The following is a 17,909-nucleotide window of genomic DNA, read 5'->3' as shown; positions in this document are numbered from 1 at the left end:
GATAGCCACCGCTATCTCTTCAGTGGCCAACTTCCTCACTGGTCCCTGCACCTTATACCTCACACCCTTTTTATTATAGATACACATTTTTATAAGTGTCATACCCAGGATTAGAACCCACGCCCTATTACACTGGAAGCAGGTACATTACTGATGGAGCTATTTTCTCCTGTATAGGAAGCATGAGAATTCTGACTATATGAAGTTACTTCTCTGACAATTACACTTAACTTCACATAGTTAGAATGCTCCTGATTCCTATACAGGAGCAAATAGCTCCATCAGTAAAGTGCCTGCTGCCAGTGTAACAGGTCATGGCTTCTAATCCTGGGTAGAAATGTGTGAGTTAAAATAAAAGACAATTAAATGTATATATACAGTATATAAATTTATATTTCAGAACAACCCGTATATATATATATATATATATATATATATATATATATATATATATAGGGGGGGCACCAATATTTATCTTGCCTCCGGGCACCTGGGATGAACTTACGCCACTGATCATAGTAGTTTTTATTGCTAAAGGTTCAAGTAGTGTGTCCTTTGTCTTGTGTTATTATGTATTACTGTATATAGCTGTTGGTGAATAAGACAAGGATGGAATTGGTGTTCATGCTGAGCTTTACATTACATCACCTCGTATAACATTAGGCACACATTTGTAAGTATGCTAAGCTTTCAAGGGGCATCATAGTAGCTGTGATCCTGTTACTGGTAATCACCAGACTTCTTGTAAATAAATCCTTTTAAAAGCCTGCTAAGAACCTGCAGTCTTTGTAAAGTTTTCAGGCAGCCAGTCAGAGATTTTCTCATCGTTAAGTATACTCATGTGAGGGGACAATTGGCTCGTTATACTGGCGAGTGTGTTAATGCAGCTCCTTTTAAACAGAAGATCGATTGTAGTATTCTGTGATATTAAAGTAGCATTTTAACATCTATAAGTGAAACTATTTGTAACATTTAAAATGTGGGATACATAAACTTATCTGAGGCATGTTCACACTTTTATCAAGTAAATAGCTGTTCTACCGTTCCTCGCATGGGCGTTTGATATAAATATAAAATTGATAAATCTATAGAGATGTAAATTTGAGACGTCTTAATGTAAGTAGATATTAATCTATTGTTCTTGGCGTTACCCGAAGAGCACCCGTAGCAGATACGGTAAAAAGTGACAGGACCATTTTTGTTGTTTATTAAATTGTACACACTGAAGGTGCAATCCAAATTTTGATCCAATTGCCCATTTGGGCTTTATCACGCAAACCACGTCATTATGTCACCCCTCCTTTTCATCCCCTTAGGGGAGGTTTATTAAAATTCTAATTACATAATTTTCCCATTTCCCACCTGAAGAATACCCATGTTAAATTTCAGCTTCCTAACGTATCGGGAAATAAGAGAATTAGTGATGAGTCTGTGAGTGAGTGAGGGCTTTTACACACACACACATATATATATATATATATATATATATATATGAGATAGAGAGATATTAATAATAGTGATAATAAAAATCTCAATAGAACACCTACAGTATATAACTGTGACAATATCTATTCAATGCCTAACCATATTTATCAATTCACATACCTGAACTACCTCTAAAGAACAAATAAAGCAGAGATTTTCAACCTTTTTCAACTCGCAACACACTGAGCAAGATGCTAAAATAGTCAAAGCATACCATCCTTTTTTCTTCTTCAGGGTCCATACGGCTTCAGAGGGGAGACAATGGGGTGTAGGTTAAAGATCTACATATCCCAGGATGCTCCAGTCCTTCTCCCCTATACCCCGAGCACAGCCTGAGGCAAATCACTTGTGGTCACCGTTAAAAAGTGGGCTTTACTTTAATGATTTTTCTTTTCTCTTTTTTTTTCTTTTACTTACTGTAAGAGCTAGCAGTGCTAGGCTGTCCTGTGAACACCAGTACTGCTGCCATCACCGCAACTCCGGCACCAGGTCTGGTACTTACGGCGGGGAACCTGTGGGTCTGGCTAGCGCGGCCAGATGGGAGAACCCTGGACTGTAGCTGAAGCACAGGGGGACAGGTAAGGCTTTGGGAAAACCGCGTCTGCAGTGTACCGCCGGTCTCAGGAGACAGACCGGAGGTGCTGATGTGCGCCCCGTTTTGTCCGGGACCACACTAGGCCACCAGGGATAACATACTTGTGCAGAGATTTTAAATCATGAGGCTAGGCAATTGGTGGCTGAAGTCAGCACACGGGAGGTCTGCCATCTCCCTGCAACCCCTCTCCCAGCTCAGGGTGCCATTCCACTGTGGTCTTCCCGCCATTGAGTTTCTCCTCCCTCACCCTTCTGAGGCCATTTTCTGCATGCAGCAACAGGTCTCCGGGAACGCTGGGTCCAGTCTCCCTGTATACCTCTCCTAGGAGCCAGGTTATACAGCCACTATGGTCTGTATAATTGATTTAGTACCCATTGCTAGCTCTGCTGTCTGATAATTTCTACTATTATCTTATACCAGAGCCACAACTAGACTTTTTGGCACCCTGTGCCAGAGAGAGAATTGGCACGTCTCCCTCCTATTATTCCAATAGGGACATAAGGCGCATGTCTTGTGGGGAAGGAGCATGACAAGATTGATCCCAGTGAAAAGCCCATGCCCCTTCCTAGATAGATAGATAGATAGATAGATAGATAGATAGATAGATAGATAGAAATCACAGGGTCTCTGTACTTGCTATATTAACTAACAATAATAACTTGTTGAATTCTAATCAAACACCCTACTAATTGAGCTATTTGTTCTTGCATAAATACTATGAACACTATTCAAAACTACTGGTACTTTGTAAAATAATATTCAGCATTTAAATTGAGCAGATCTATGTAGTGTGCAGCCACACATCCAATCCCTTCCAGCAACTCACTACATAGATCTGCTCAGCCGCAATGCTGATCATTTTTTCACAAAGTACAAGGTAAGCTTCAAATAGTTAGAATTCTCTAGCTTAGAATTATCTACCTTTCTATGCAAGGGCAGATGGGTCAATGAATACATTGTCTGACTGCAATGCCACAAACAATGGGTTCGAATTCCGGGTCTTGTTTAGTGGGTTTATCCCCTCAGGACATTGTACAGGATAGTTTGTGTGCATCTTGCTATATCCCACCTAACCAGCCAGCCAGCCCCTCCAGCTCCTGTGTAGGGTCCCTCCTGGGCTTCTTTTTCACAGATACAAGCTCAGATTACCTCCTTGCAACCCGCATGGTGGCTCCCCCTATGGGATTCCCTCAGCAGATACACCCTGCTATACCAGTGACAGCTATGCCCCCTTCCTGGGTGGATGTGCTTTCTGCCTCACTACAAAGTCTGGCTACTACCTCTACTGCTTTTTAACAGATGGTACAGGGTGAAAAACCCTTGCCCACTAAAGCCACTAGGCGTGCTGTGCCATCCTCACAGTTTACACAGCTTTCAGATTCAGAGGCATGTTCTGGGGAGGCAGACTTCTCTCTCACTGAGTCCTCGCTCAGGGAAGGAGGAGCGTCAGTCTACCCTACATGTATCTGCTCTAGTAAGGGCCATCAAATCTATTCTTCAAACAGAAGAGGAGGAGCCTGCTCCTCTAACATAAAAGTCTCAGCTGCTTAAGCACCAGAAGGTAGTTAAGACTGAATTCCCTCAGTCTGAGCATCTTACTAAACTCATGCGGGAAGCATGGAGTATCCCAGGTAAAATATTTCACCTACCAAAGTGACTGGCTTTATTTTACCCTATTCCAGTTAGATTGTGCTAAGTGGGAAGTTCCCCCAGCTGTGAATTCCCATGTGGCACGTCTGGTTAAAACTTCTACGTTTCCTATCCCAACAATATCGTCTTAAAGGAGCCTACGGATAGGAGAATTGAAGCCTATCTCAAATCTGTCTATTCCCTTATAGGAGCTATTACTTGGCCAGCTATGGCCGCTGCCTGGGTTGCCAAAACCATTGAGAGCTGAGCAGAGGCTCTGGAGTAAGGCCTTTTCCGCTGATATTTCCCTGGAGCTTATGGCCCACATCACGCATATCAGGGATGCTGCATTTTACCTAGGAAAATGATTCTGGATACTGGTCTCTTGGCCTCCAAGGCTTCTGCTACTTCGGTGGTAGCCCGCCACAACCTCTGGCTACACTCATGGAAAGCTGACGTGGATTCCAAGAAGAACCTGGAAATGCTGCCTTACTCTGGGGATATCCTATTTGGCACTAAATTGGACAAAACCGTGGCTGCTCTGGCGACTGCCAAAACTGCTTTCCTGCCCTCAGCATCTACCCCAAAGTCTCGGACATCTACTGTACCTTTTGGTCCTTTCGTCGCCAAGGCAGAGCTTAAGGATGGCCGTCTATTCAGCAGTGGGCCTCTACAAAGACCTCCAAGCGCAGAACCAAGCAGGCCTGGGCTGCCAGTCGTGTAACTACCAAGCCTGAAGACAAGCCCTCAGGGGTTGGTATCAGGAGATCGGCGGTCGGGATCCTGGAGGTCACCATACTGAGCGCAAGGAAGCCCCCATCAGATCCGAATAAGCCTTTGGTCCACCAGAAGGTCATTCAGGACTTACTGCCCTGAGGAGTAGTGGTTCCAGTCCCTTTGTCACAGCGCGGGACAGGTTTTTACTTTTCCATGTTCCTGGTTCAGTAACCCAATGGGTCTCATTGCCCTATCCTTAATCTCAAACCACTCAACAGATATATCAAGGTACCCAGGTTTTGTATGGAAATCCTCCGCTCTATTGTCTTAGCTATGAAGCCTGGGGACTTTATTATGTCTCTGGACATTCAGGACACTTACCTGCATGTAGCTGTAGCACTCTCTCATCAGTGGTTCCTGCGGATTGCTATCGTCCAGCAGCATTTCCAATTTTGGGCACTGCCCTTTGGTCTTTCTACTGCTCCCAGGGTCCTTAGCCAAATTATGGCTGTTATTGGTTATTGTCAGGGGGTCAGAATACTCCCATACCTGGATGAACTGCTGATCCTTGCACGTTCTCAATAGTTCCTTCACTGCCATCTCCAGCTGACCATTGCCTTCCTGCAGAAACACGGCTGGCTAATCAACTGGTACAAGGCATCCCTTACGCATTCTCAAAGGATGTTACATCTGGTAGTTCTCCTGGATTCTCAGGTGCAAAGAATCTTCCTGCCAGCATACATTTCCGCACTACAGCAACAAGTACGCAAGATTCTTCACAGTCGCCGAGTGTTAATCCACTCAGCCATGCAGGTCTTGGGGTCCATGGTTTCCTCCTTTGACATGGTGGAGTATGCCCAGTTCCACTCCAGACCCTTCAACACAGAATCCTGTACAGGTGAAACGAATTACTGCATCTAATCAGGTCCCATGTGATGGTCTTCTCTCTGAAAGTTCATCTGTCTCTAGCTCGGTGGCTCCACACGCCCCACTTGGACATGGGTCGACCCTTCTGGACCCTGGATTGAACTCTCCTGACCACGGATGCCAGTCTCCGCGGATGGGGGGCAGTATTCGGTCAACACTCCTTTCAGGGCCGTTGGACTCCCACCAAAAGCGTATGCCGTGAGTTGCCATTACGCTACTGCAAAACAGATAAATGGAGGGGTGGTGGGAGCTGCTAAATAAGAATTAAATAAGAAATCTTTCTACTCTTACCCCCTCCTTACCCCAGTACTGCCTGTCCTTAACCCCCTCCTTGTTTCTAGTACTGTCCCAAATGCTATCTACCCTTACTCCTTGCCAACGCTGCTGCATGCTCTTTTCCCCCTCTACCCCCAACTGCTGATTGCCCCAAGTATTGCCCAAACTGCTGCCTGTCCTTACTGACCCACCACCCCCTCCCTGTGACAATCATTGCCTGCCCCTGCATATTCTTATCCCTTCCCTACCCCCAGCAGCACTGTCTACCTTTACTCCTCCCTATCTCTAGCACGGACTGCCTTTACCCCCACCTTCACCCCTACTGCTTCCTGCCTCAACCCCCAGTTCTACCCCAATTGCTGCCTGCCCCCAGCATTGCCCAAACTGCTGCCTGCCCTTACCGACCCACCACACCCTCCCTGCACTGCCTGCCCCTATTCCTTTCCATACCACCTGCAGCACTGCCTACCATTATCCCTACTGCTCCCTGCCTAAACCCCCAGCTCTACCCCAACTGCTGCCTTCCTCATCCCTAAGCTTTATGAGCATTATCAGTACTGAAAATGAGGGTGCGACTTGCCATTGTGTATGCGTAGGCCAAGTGGGGTGGGGTGATGTTATGTGGGGAGGCATATGGGTGCTTAAAAGCATAAATTGTTTTGGGACCCAGAACAGTGAAGTAGAACCCCTTTTTATAATGTGAGGGTTCCAGGGAACAAAATATTTTTTTTCTCGGTGCGTTCACTGTAGAGTGTATGCAAATAGGTGCTGTTGCGATTAGTTCAGAGGGGTATCAGAAATGGGGCAGAAAAGTGATGGGTGTTTCTGGGTGGTGATTGGGAGGTAGCTGGAGGTGAAAGCATATACTGGACCTTAATCAGCTTCAGTTGCAGTTTTACTAATTTAGTAAACTGCAACTGGCTGCGATCGCATGCTGGGGACTGCCCAGAACATGGCAAGGCCGCCCAGCATACAAATACTGGGCAGCGATGCAATCGCAATGCAATTGCGACTGCATCGCTGATTTGTGGAAGCCCCCTGCCTCAGCACCAAGGCAGCGAAGGCAGGTGCAGGGCAGCCATTTTTGGGTCGCAGCAGACGCATGTGATGTCACGCAGTCGCCCTGAACCTGCCCTTATTTTCCTTGCCACGCCCACCCAGTGCAAAGTCGCCACCCCCTCAATGCCGCATCGCCGCCCTGTTCCGCCATGCAAATGCCTCTACCTGAAAGACAATGGCAATGCAATGCAATCGCATTCTTCCGGCTGCGCACGCACAGAATGGGACCTGCGTGCAGGGGCAAGGTTGGCTCTGGTAGAGCATGAGCTCCTGGCGCTGTAAAAATTAGAGGGCGCACTGCTGAGGTAATGGTAGATTATCAGATTTGTAGGGGTTTTAAGTTTTAGAGCATTATTTTCATTGAGAGATTGGGCTTATCAAGTCTTTGGGGGGGGGGGGGGTCACATTTGGGGCATTATTGTCATTGAGGGATTGGGGGTTGTGAGGTCAGATCAGTCGGGGCATATTTAGTATTTTTATTTTATTTGAAATAAAGTAAATAGTTAAATACAGCTACTTCCATGCAGTGCTATTGTGGTGTAACATTTATAAGGGTCTTTACCACAGTGTAACGTGTATAAGGGGCTCTACTATGTGTCATAATGTGTATGAGGGCCTTTACTGTGTGGCATAACGTGTATAATGGGTACTACTGTGTGCAGAGACATTGAAAGTGGTCATCTCAGTCCTTGCACAGTCAGATGCACACTTTTACACCAGGTGAAGGGATTATACTAGAATTTAGATATACTCTCAGCAATATCTCCAGTAATAGATGCAAAAGCGAATGCAGCTCTGCCATCTATGAATCAGTCCCTATTAGTGTATATTGAACCAACTGCTTGTGCATACCTCCCAACTTTCAGTTATTTAACAAAGGGACCCCTCTGCACGACACAGCCACGCCCACCCAAAAAAGGGTATGGCTTCAGGCAAAGGGGGAGTGGCTTCACGGGGATGCGGCGACCGCCTGCCATGCCTTCCATTAACTTCACTAAGGGGGCATGCCCAGCGCTCTATGAGCTGCTGGCATGCCCTCTCTACCTCTGTGTCCTGGGAATAGATGCTGTGCACATGCGCACAGCGTATATTTACCATGCTCTGCTATGCAGAGCAGTGATTGACAGGGTTCTCCCAGCTGCCTCCCCCACCACGGAACACTGTGACCCTCGGGTGGGACAGCGAGACAGTCCCAAAAAAACGGGACTGTCCCACGAAAATCGGGAGAATTGGGAGGTATGGCTTGTGTAGCATTGGAGATAAGTATTAATAACAAGGAATGGAGACACAAAAGGACTATGCTAGTAAATGCTTATACCATTATTCAATAGCTACTGTATGTGCCTGAGATGTTGAAGTGCTTTTGTTTTACTCATGAAAGTAACCTTGTAGCAGAGTTGGCTACCTTGGTGGACTGGCCACCCCTAAGAGCACTTATCCCAAGGGGACGCAGATCAGTACACATATGTACTGGCTTTGATTTCAGAAGATGACAGATAATAAGTACACTTTACAGCTGCTTCTAACAACGTTCCACTACTATGCCTTCATTCTCTGTTAAGGGGGGTACTCACGGAGCGATCATTCTAAGCAATCTGACTAGATTTTAAGCATGATCGCTCCGTGTGTACCCCCCACTGCGATAGCGATGTGCAGCCCCGCGCATCGCTATCGCTGGTGCTAGATTGGCCTGCATGCACCCAGCACCCATCTCTCCCCAAATCTGCCCGTGAATATCGGCCTTTAGGATCACGTAAAGCATTACCATTATTGTGCCTGCAGCTGATCATCTGATTGGAGAAAGTAACAGAAATCAAGATACTTTGACTAATCAGATGCTCGACTGTAGGAAACATCACTGAGCGGGATTCAATTCTTTTCACCCCTTTCCACACTCGTTCTGTTTCTGCCCTCAGGGATGTTGTATCATTATTTCTGCTCGCTACCCCCGGAGTAGCGAGGCACCCAACCCTTTACACAGCTAAACCTAATTACTATGGGCTCAATATGCGCGATAACGGAGATAATTTTAGAAAGGAAATTGGGCGTGATATATCATATGAATCTCACCCACTGTCTTTTTACCAATCACATGCAAGCAAATGAGGCCTGCTGTGCGGTCTACTATCCATAAGGAGGTGACTGGCATAACAATGGGGGATTGAAGGCTTTCCCATACCCATTTTGTATGACTGAGTGACATGCAAGTAACACGCCTTTCACACCGCACAAATAACCCGGTATCGACCCAGTATATTGCCGGGTCGACGCAGGTCGCAGTGCAGTGTAACAGGGGTCAGTGACGAATTGCCGGGTCGCCTGACCCGGTAATTCAACCGGGAATAAAGAAGGGTTATTCCCGGGTTAAATACCGGGTCAGGTGCTGTGTGAAAGGGTTGCCGGGTCGATGCGACCCGGGACCCGTTCACAGCATAGGGAGAGGTCATCTCCGAGTGCCGCCTCTGCACCTGATCCCGATGACGACTTTGCCCCCTGGACAATATGGCAACCCAAACCAGCATATTGCAGGGACGGGAAGCAATGTGAAAGGGTCCACTGCCAGGTCCCAGCAGGGAAGGACCCGTTTCCAATTCCCGGGTGGGACCCGGTATTGCGATCTGAGGCCCTCATTCCGAGTTGTTCGCTCGTTAGTGGTTTTCGCAACGGAGTGATTTGTCGCAAACTGCGCATGCGCAATGTTCGCAGTGCGTCTGCGCCAAGTAAATTTGCCAAAAAGTTAGGTATTTTACTCATGGCTTAACGAAGAAATTTCTTCGTTCTGGTGATTGATAGGAAGTGGGTGTTTCTGGGCGGAAACTGGCCGTTTTATGGGTGTGTGCGAAAAAACGCTGCCGTTTCTGGGAAAAACGCGGGAGTGGCTGGAGAAACGGGGGAGTGTCTGGGCGAACGCTGGGTGTGTTTGTGACGTCAAACCAGGAACGAAACTGACTGAACTGATCGCAGTGGCAGAGTAAGTCCCGAGCTACTCAGAAACTGCAAAGAAATTTCTATTCGCAATTATGCGAATCTTTCGTTCGCAATTCTGCAAAGCTAAGATTCACTCCCAGTAGGCGGCGGCTTAGCGTGTGCAATGCAGCTAAAAGCAGCTAGCGAGCGAACAACTCGGAATGAGGGCCTGAAAGCGGTATAACACATTTGAATCTTTTCATCATATATAAGCCAGAGTAGGTTTTCAAAGTGTTGTCTTTAAAATTCATTAATTTTACTGTTAATCATCTGCTCAGAGCTATATGTCTTATTTTCTTATTTCACTTTTTTTTTTACGGTGTGTACTTTATATTTAGGATAGTTCTAAGGAATAGTTTGTAATAAATATGTATGGACAACTGCACAGTTCTACTTTTCTTGCTCTGGAGACTGGATTAATTTCTTAATTTATCTTCTAATTTGGACCATAAGCTCTCACGATCAGGGCCCTTGTGCTTATCCTTCTCTTACTTAAACTATCTTTGATGGCACCAAATCCCGCGGATTTCTGCCACCCTGATACTTATGTCAGTGTCGTCTGCTGCTGTAGCTGTTTATTTACCCTGTACTAGTGCTATATTGTCAACTGTAAGTCACTAGTTTCCTGTATTGATTATGTACTCTGTAATTGGGTGCTGTGGATCCCTTGTGGCGCTATATAAGTAAAGGATAATAATAATAGTACAAATACATGGGTGTCTGGACATGCAGTGAGGTAAATGGCTCAGGAGGCGCTGGCCAGTACCAGAGCCAGATTTACACACCATGGGGGGTAATTCCGAGTTGATCGCAGCATCAAATTTGTTAGCAGTTGGGCAAAACCATGTGCACTGCATGGGGGGCAGATATAACATGTGCAGAGAGAGTTAGATTTAGGTGGGGTGTGTTCAAACTGAAATCTAATTTGCAGTGTAAAATAAAGCAGCCAGTATTTACCCTGCACAGAAACAAAATAACCCACCCAAATCTAACTCTCTCTACAAATGTTATATCTGCCCCCCCTGCAGTGCACATGGTTTTACACAACTGCTAAAAAATGTGATGCTGCGATCATCTCGGAATTACCCCCTTGGGCCGGATGTAATTCCGCCAGAGTTTGGTGGCTGTGTGGGATACCGGCCAAACTCTGACTTTTTTAAAAATCCTTTACAAAACAAAACTTTGATTAGGGTTAGGCTGCTGGAGGGGCAGGTTAGGGGGTTAGAGGGTGAGGGAATACATACTTACCCTACCCCTGACGGGATTCTTTACTTCGGGATGGCGGTGTCTGTTGTATCGTATGTATCCCCATATGTGTAAGAGCAGTGGCACAGTCTCTTGTTCTGTATGACTGGTGTGATTCTCAGGTTCTATTCTTATTAGGTTTTTAAATTTTTAATTCTCATTATTTTATACATTAAGATGATTTAAATGAATCAAACGGTAATTGAATAGCTTGTTAAAAGATTATAATGAGTTATATCCTAGACTATCCAAAGCAAGCAGCAATGCTTCAGTGGAATACTAACAGCAATGTACTTGATCCTCTGGGAAATAGTAGCAGTTCGCTTTCTATGATTTTCTTCTTTTAAGAACCATATAAACTGTGTACAAACTAGGTGGTGTAAATTTACTGTTATGTACTATACATGCACATACAGCACTGTAGACAAAGAACATATATCGATCAATTAAGGTCCATTAGTGTTAAATAGGTTATAAAACACACACAAAAACAACACAACATTATTATAAAAATAAATATAGAACTTTCATGATTGCAGTCTGCAAAGTGCCGTATTGGCTCTCAGCCCAACAATGTATGGTGGTTTTAATGCACAAATGTAACATTATAGGGGGGTACACATGGTAGGGGGGTACACACGGAGAGATTTGTTCTTAAAATCTAAGCAATTTGACTAGATTGCTTAGATTTTAAGCACGGGTCTCTCGTGTGTATGCCCCACTATCGCCGGTGCTAGATTGGCCTGCATGCAGGCACAATCTAGCACATCGCTCATTTCACCCGCTGGGTGAAATGAGCGGCCCCCGTCGCTCAGCACACATCTCTGGGAAAATAAAGAACATGTGTACTGGCCTGAAGACCCCCAGCATTGATATCTGTCCAGGACCACACTGAGTCTATAAACCAGCCCTGATTATGCAAACCCAAGAGGTGCATACGCAATTGGAGTGAACCCCTCTACCCTATCTGCTTCCAGTGCTGTCTCACATTGTGCATGTATATGAGAGTTCTATATGCATGTGAGGGACTGGAAGCAGACAGTGGCCAGAAGAGGTTGCAGTCAGCACAAACTTTTACAACAGCTCCATCCATCTATCATTACAGGTAGCTAGGCTCCTTCCTCAGTATACCTCCCAACTTTGGAGCTGTTCAAATAGAGACAAGCTGGGGAAGGGGACATGATCACATCATGGCGCAACTAGGGGGGAGGGGGCTAAGAATGCATGTAACCGGTCACTGAATCAGAGGGGGCGCAGAAAGGACCCACTTCTGCACGCAACCAGATCTACTGCCGCAGCGCAGCAATTCATCTCCCCCATCCCAGCCCTCCCTCTGTGAGACAGACGGAGAGCTCACAGACTAGCCTGGGCGGAGATTGAGGAGGCTGTGCCGTGATCTGAGCTGCCGCGGCGTGCACTCCCAGGCACTTAGTTGGCCACGCTGCTTTTGAATGAATCAGTCACTTCACTCTTTGGATGCAGTACCGGACAGCAGGTAATACTAGTAACCCTGCCATTGCTACTGGTGCCTTCCCCGATGTGGGAGGATATAATCTGCAGACAGTGACAGTGAGTATTAATCCGCAGTTGGAGTATGTGGGGGGGAGGGTACAGTGTGAGTTTGTGAGTGTATTAATCTATCTGCAGTCCAGTGTGTGTGCGTGTGTGCGTGTGTGTGTGTGTGTGTGTGTGTGTGTGTGTGTTGGGGGGGGGGGGGGGGGGAGGAGACTGTGTGTGTGTGTGTGTGTGTGTGTGTGTGTGTGTGTGTGTGTGTGTGTGTGTGTGATCTATCTACAGCAGGGGTCAGGGAACTTTTTTACCTTTTACTCCAAATATATTTCGATACGCCGACGTTAGCCCCTTGATTTGAAAGGCAGGAAATCATATATTATTGTGCATATATACTGGTTATCACTGGTTATATGGCATTTCTGAGATACTGTGTAGATGTTGATATATATATATATATATATATATATATATATGAAAGTAGAGGAAGAAACAGCAGAGCGCCTATAGTGTAGTATCCCTTAAATAACTTTTTGTCACACGCAAGAATAATATTGCGTACCGGATTACGGCTTGACTCAATGCCTATTGGTCCCCTGGTCTTCTAGTCCACGTCTCTGTCGGAATCTAGATGGAGTCAGGAGACAGGGAATCACTATATAGCGTAGTAGTTACTCGCAAGTTAATGTCAATTGTTACGTCTCACAAAAAATTACATGCGTACCAGATGAAACAATAATTTGTGCATGTTAGTATGAATACTTAAGTCCTGGTCCTCATCAGAGGGTGGCGGTCATCTGGAGACCTTTGGATGATATAGTAATGCTCCAATCAATAATTCTTATAAGAAGTTATAAATTTATTAAATGTACAGAAATAATAAAAAAGTAAAATAGCTTAGCTTTTAAATGACATGAGTGTCAGCAATAGTGGGTCGGCAGGTCGGTAGTTCAGTGTCTCAACGCGTTTCGCCCAGCTCAGGGCTTCATCAGGAGATCATAACATGCTGTAGTGAGGTCCTATTTATACCCACAACAATCAGTACTTGATTATGCAAATTACTTCCGGTTTGCGTCATCGGCGAAACCGGAAGTAGTATTCTTCTTTGTAAATTTAATGATGTGCTGTCTTAAATGAATATATATCCATCAGTGTTCCCCACATCCATAATACTGCTTTGATTTGATGTATGGATTCACTATAAACCAGACCCCTTGGTCTGTTTACAGATCGCGCTGCTCGGCGCCTGACTTCCGGCGGAAGTGCGTCGCCGCCGGAAGTGAACGTATCGCCCTCGGCTGCATCTACTATACACAGCACGAGTGTGTGTGAAAGAGATACTTCCATGGCCACATGGCTCATTTGCATAAGTAAACAGAACAGGTGAATACATGCTAGTGATATACAGGACATATAAAATAGATTAATCAACATTGCTAAATATATATATATATAAATATATAGAAACATGGATATGATTATACATTATTATAAATATAAAAAATATTCATGATTTTAAAAAATAATAGATAAAATATATATATATATATATATATATATATATTAAAAAAACATATAAAAAATACATATATTAGAGCGCTTTAAAACCACACAGAGAGTAGAGAACAAGTATGTATATATATAGCAGCTATGTAGTAACGTGTCCCAAAAGAGTTTAAGTACAGTAGTAGGGACATGTTTAAAATCTTGGTATTATTTTCTGTAGTAGTGGGGGACTTCACTTACTCTGTGAAAAAATTTTTTATTATTAATATAGGACAAATCAGGAATTAATATTGGATTATAAAATAGAGTAAAATAGGAGGTCTACGTATTTATAGCTAGACAGGGAGTGCATAATGAACAATGAGTTATAAATAATCATTGATAGTGTTCTTGGATTTGTAAAGGTTCGTTCTAGATGAATTCCAAAGTGAGAGGGATTGGAAAAGGGGTGGAAAGACCCATTGTTTGCAGATGTGGGGTACTTATAAAAATGGTGCTATCTCATAACCCTCATTGTGGCCATGGGGAGACATGGTGTTCAAAGTAAAAATCCAATACATTTCACGTTGGGAAAGTTTTTTCAAAAGGTCGCCACCTTAGGGTATCTGTATTTGAGTTGTGGGTCTTGGCAAAGTGTCTGGAGACTAATCATAGTGTTCCTCGCCACTTTCTGGAACTACATGGGGGGGATCCAGTGGGGCTCCAGCTGGTTGGACTGGAACATGTCCCAGTTACCAGCAGGGGTGGTGATCGCTTCAGAGTTCTATGTAGACAAGAAGCAGCATGGGTTCTTAAACTACAGTCATTAAATCCTCAGGGTCTTAATGAAACTATTGATCTGGAATTTATTTAGATTAACCTATACCCTATTGGGTGTTCATTTATAATGTATTGGTGGTGAAATTTATGATTGGGACAGTTATATATCCTAATCATAGTTATATGTCCACTATTTCTCTCTATTTGTGTTTCCTTCTAGCCGTGTTCTCGACTGAATTGGAGTAGTACTGTTGCTTATATGCGTCATATATCTTCACCTCTATATGATTTTATTATGAATATCCCTAGGAATATTTATTATAATGTCTACACACATGTGTATTAATATTTTTGAGTGGTATATTCCCAGTTTCATGTTCTATTGCCATAGATGATGTGGTAATTATTATTGATTGCAGAATATGGTTTTTTTTATAGTATACATATTTGGATGTTCATATATATGTATCCATATTGATGTATATATATCCATTTGGTTTCAAGTAATAGATACAGGTGTTGTAACGCTGTTAATTGCTAGATAAAGTGAAAAGACCTCTTTAAATGGAAGCTAGGAACAGTGCTCATTAAATACTAGCAATTAATGTGATTATTCTAATCTAATTAACCACAACGGGTTTCACCTGTATAGTGGGTATAAATGGTAGTTACTCCCACATCCTGTTATACCTGCCTTTGGAAGAAGACGCCCTGCTGGCGTTGAAACGCGTTAGGATACAGGTGCTTATTGTTGCTAACTTCACTTGGAGCCTCATCCAGCTTTATTCTGTGCGGGAGATCAGCTATTTTCATTATTATTGCTACTACGGTATACCACTGATTACGGACCAGCCGCCGCCTGAGTGTTCATCTACCTTCTATACACATTGGCAATTGCAGGGAGGCTCAATCGGAGCTGCCCGTGGGAGCACAGGTCAGCCGCCTGCTGTTGAGAGCCCATACATTGTGCCACGCAAGGTAACAGCCAACCGTCCGGATACTGCAGCCGTGTGTCAGCTATACACAGCCGCATTTCATCCAGTCCGGCGGTACTTCAGGTACGGCTTTCCACTCCCCGTGCAGGGGCCAGCGGCTGACCACAGCAACATCGCTCCGGGCTCTCCCCCTTGTCACAACGGCCGGTGGTTTACCAATTATGCCTTTGCTCACAGCATCAACTACATGAGTTTCTATTTATGGTGTTAAAAGTCCGGTCTAATACAGGATCATTGGATCAAGCTCACAGTTATCTTTGATCAGGACTGTTCGGTATTCATGTGGACCAAGTGAGTTTATGTATGTCAACACATACTTTTTATTTTTTCTTCTAAACAGATATTAATCATTTCTGTTGGTAAGATTCTGTTTAAAGTGAGATCCCTGGGGTCATAAGCTCTGGAATGGTACTAATTTGTACTTCTGTTATAAAATTAGCAGTAGGTTCACAGTTATAGAGATGTCATTTTAAAGTGTGTATTGTACTCCCGGGAGAATTGTTGTTATCATAATACATTTTATGCATTAAAATAAATGCTTTTTTAATTTGATTGTCTAGCGCAACTTGGTAATTTTTTCTATTTAAATGTGCTTTTGGGGATTGGCATCCCCTTCCCAAGCTGCTGCTGATAATCATCTATACACCACCACTCACTGAGCGCTTAGCTAATTTTCCCCTCCTTCGGCCGTGCTATAATTGTTATTATATGGAGTATTACCTGCAACAATTTTTATGTTAGTGGGTAAATATTGCAAGGGGAAAAGGCGCGCAATGGTCAAGGGGGCGTAGCCTTTTGTGAGGGCGTGAAGAGTGGGGGCACGATGAACATAGTGTAGTATATACAGTACTGCTAGTGTATGCATCATAAAGTACCAGATGAATAGCAGCGATGCACCTTAGATAAGACATTCCTGTGGCCACAGGTAGCAGAGCCACTTATACACACAATGGCCACAGGTAGCAGAGCTGCTTATACACACACAATACCCACAGGTAGCAGAGCTGCTTATACACACACAATACCCACAGATAGCAGAGCCGCTTATACACACAATTGCCACAGGTAGCAGAGCCGCTTATACACACAGTGCCCACAGGTAGCAGAGACACTTATACACACAATACCCACAGGTAGCAGAGCTGCTTATACACACAGTGCCCACAGGTAGCAGAGACACTTATACACACAATACCCACAGGTAGCAGAGCTGCTTATACACACAATACCCACAGGTAGAAGAGCCGCATATACACACAATGGCCACAGGTAGCAGAGCCGCTTATACACACAATACCCACAGGTAGCAGAGCCGCTTATACACACAATGGCCACAGTTAGCAGAGGCACTTATACACACAATGGCCACAGGTAGCAGAGGCGCTTATACATACAATACCCACAGGTAGCAGAGACGCTTATACACACAATACCCACAGGTAGTAGCGCAGCTTATACACACAATACCCACAGGTACCAGAGCCGCTTATACACACAATGGCCACAGGTAGCAGAGCGGCTTTTACACACACAATACCCACAGGTAGCAGAGCCGCTTATACACACAATGGCCACAGGTAGCAGAGCCGCTTATACACACAGTGCCCACACGTAGCAGAGACACTTATACACACAATACCCACAGGTAGCAGAGCTGCTTACACACAATGGCCACAGGTAGCAGAGCCGCTTATAGACACAATGGCCACAGGTAGCAGAGCCACTTATACACACAATGGCCACAGGTAGCAGAGGCGCTTATACACACAATGGCCACAGGTAGCAGAGCGGCTTTTACACATACAATACCCACAGGTAGCAGAGCCGCTTATACACACAATGGCCACAGGTAGCAGAGCCGCTTATACACACAGTGCCCACACGTAGCAGAGACACTTATATACACAATACCCACAGGTAGCAGAGCTGCTTACACACAATGGCCACAGGTAGCAGAGCCGCTTATACACACAATGGCCACAGGTAGCAGAGCCACTTATACACACAATGGCCACAGGTAGCAGAGGCGCTTATACACACAATGGCCACAGGTAGCAGAGCCACTTATACACACAATGGCCACAGGTAGCAGAGGCGCTTATACACACAGGCCCTCATTCCGAGTTGATCGCTAGCTGCCGTTGTTTGCAGCACAGCGATAAGGCAAAAAAATCGGCACTTCTGCGCATGCGTATGGTGCGCACTGCACACACGCGACGTACTTTCACAAAAGCCGATGC

The 17,909-nt window shown here is 44.8% G+C and overlaps 1 long non-coding RNA gene across 2 annotated transcripts in view; it reads left to right on the top strand.

Annotated features, from left to right (window-relative positions):
* The window catches only part of LOC134910261 (uncharacterized), a 1,286,324-nt gene that overhangs the window by 944,682 nt on the left and 323,733 nt on the right, over positions 1–17,909 (top strand). The gene's annotated exons all lie outside the window — the stretch shown is intronic.

The sequence above is a fragment of the Pseudophryne corroboree genome, chromosome 4 (assembly GCF_028390025.1).
Source record: "Pseudophryne corroboree isolate aPseCor3 chromosome 4, aPseCor3.hap2, whole genome shotgun sequence".
Classification (NCBI taxonomy): Eukaryota; Metazoa; Chordata; class Amphibia; order Anura; family Myobatrachidae; genus Pseudophryne; species Pseudophryne corroboree.
This window is presented reverse-complemented; position numbering and strand designations above follow the sequence as displayed.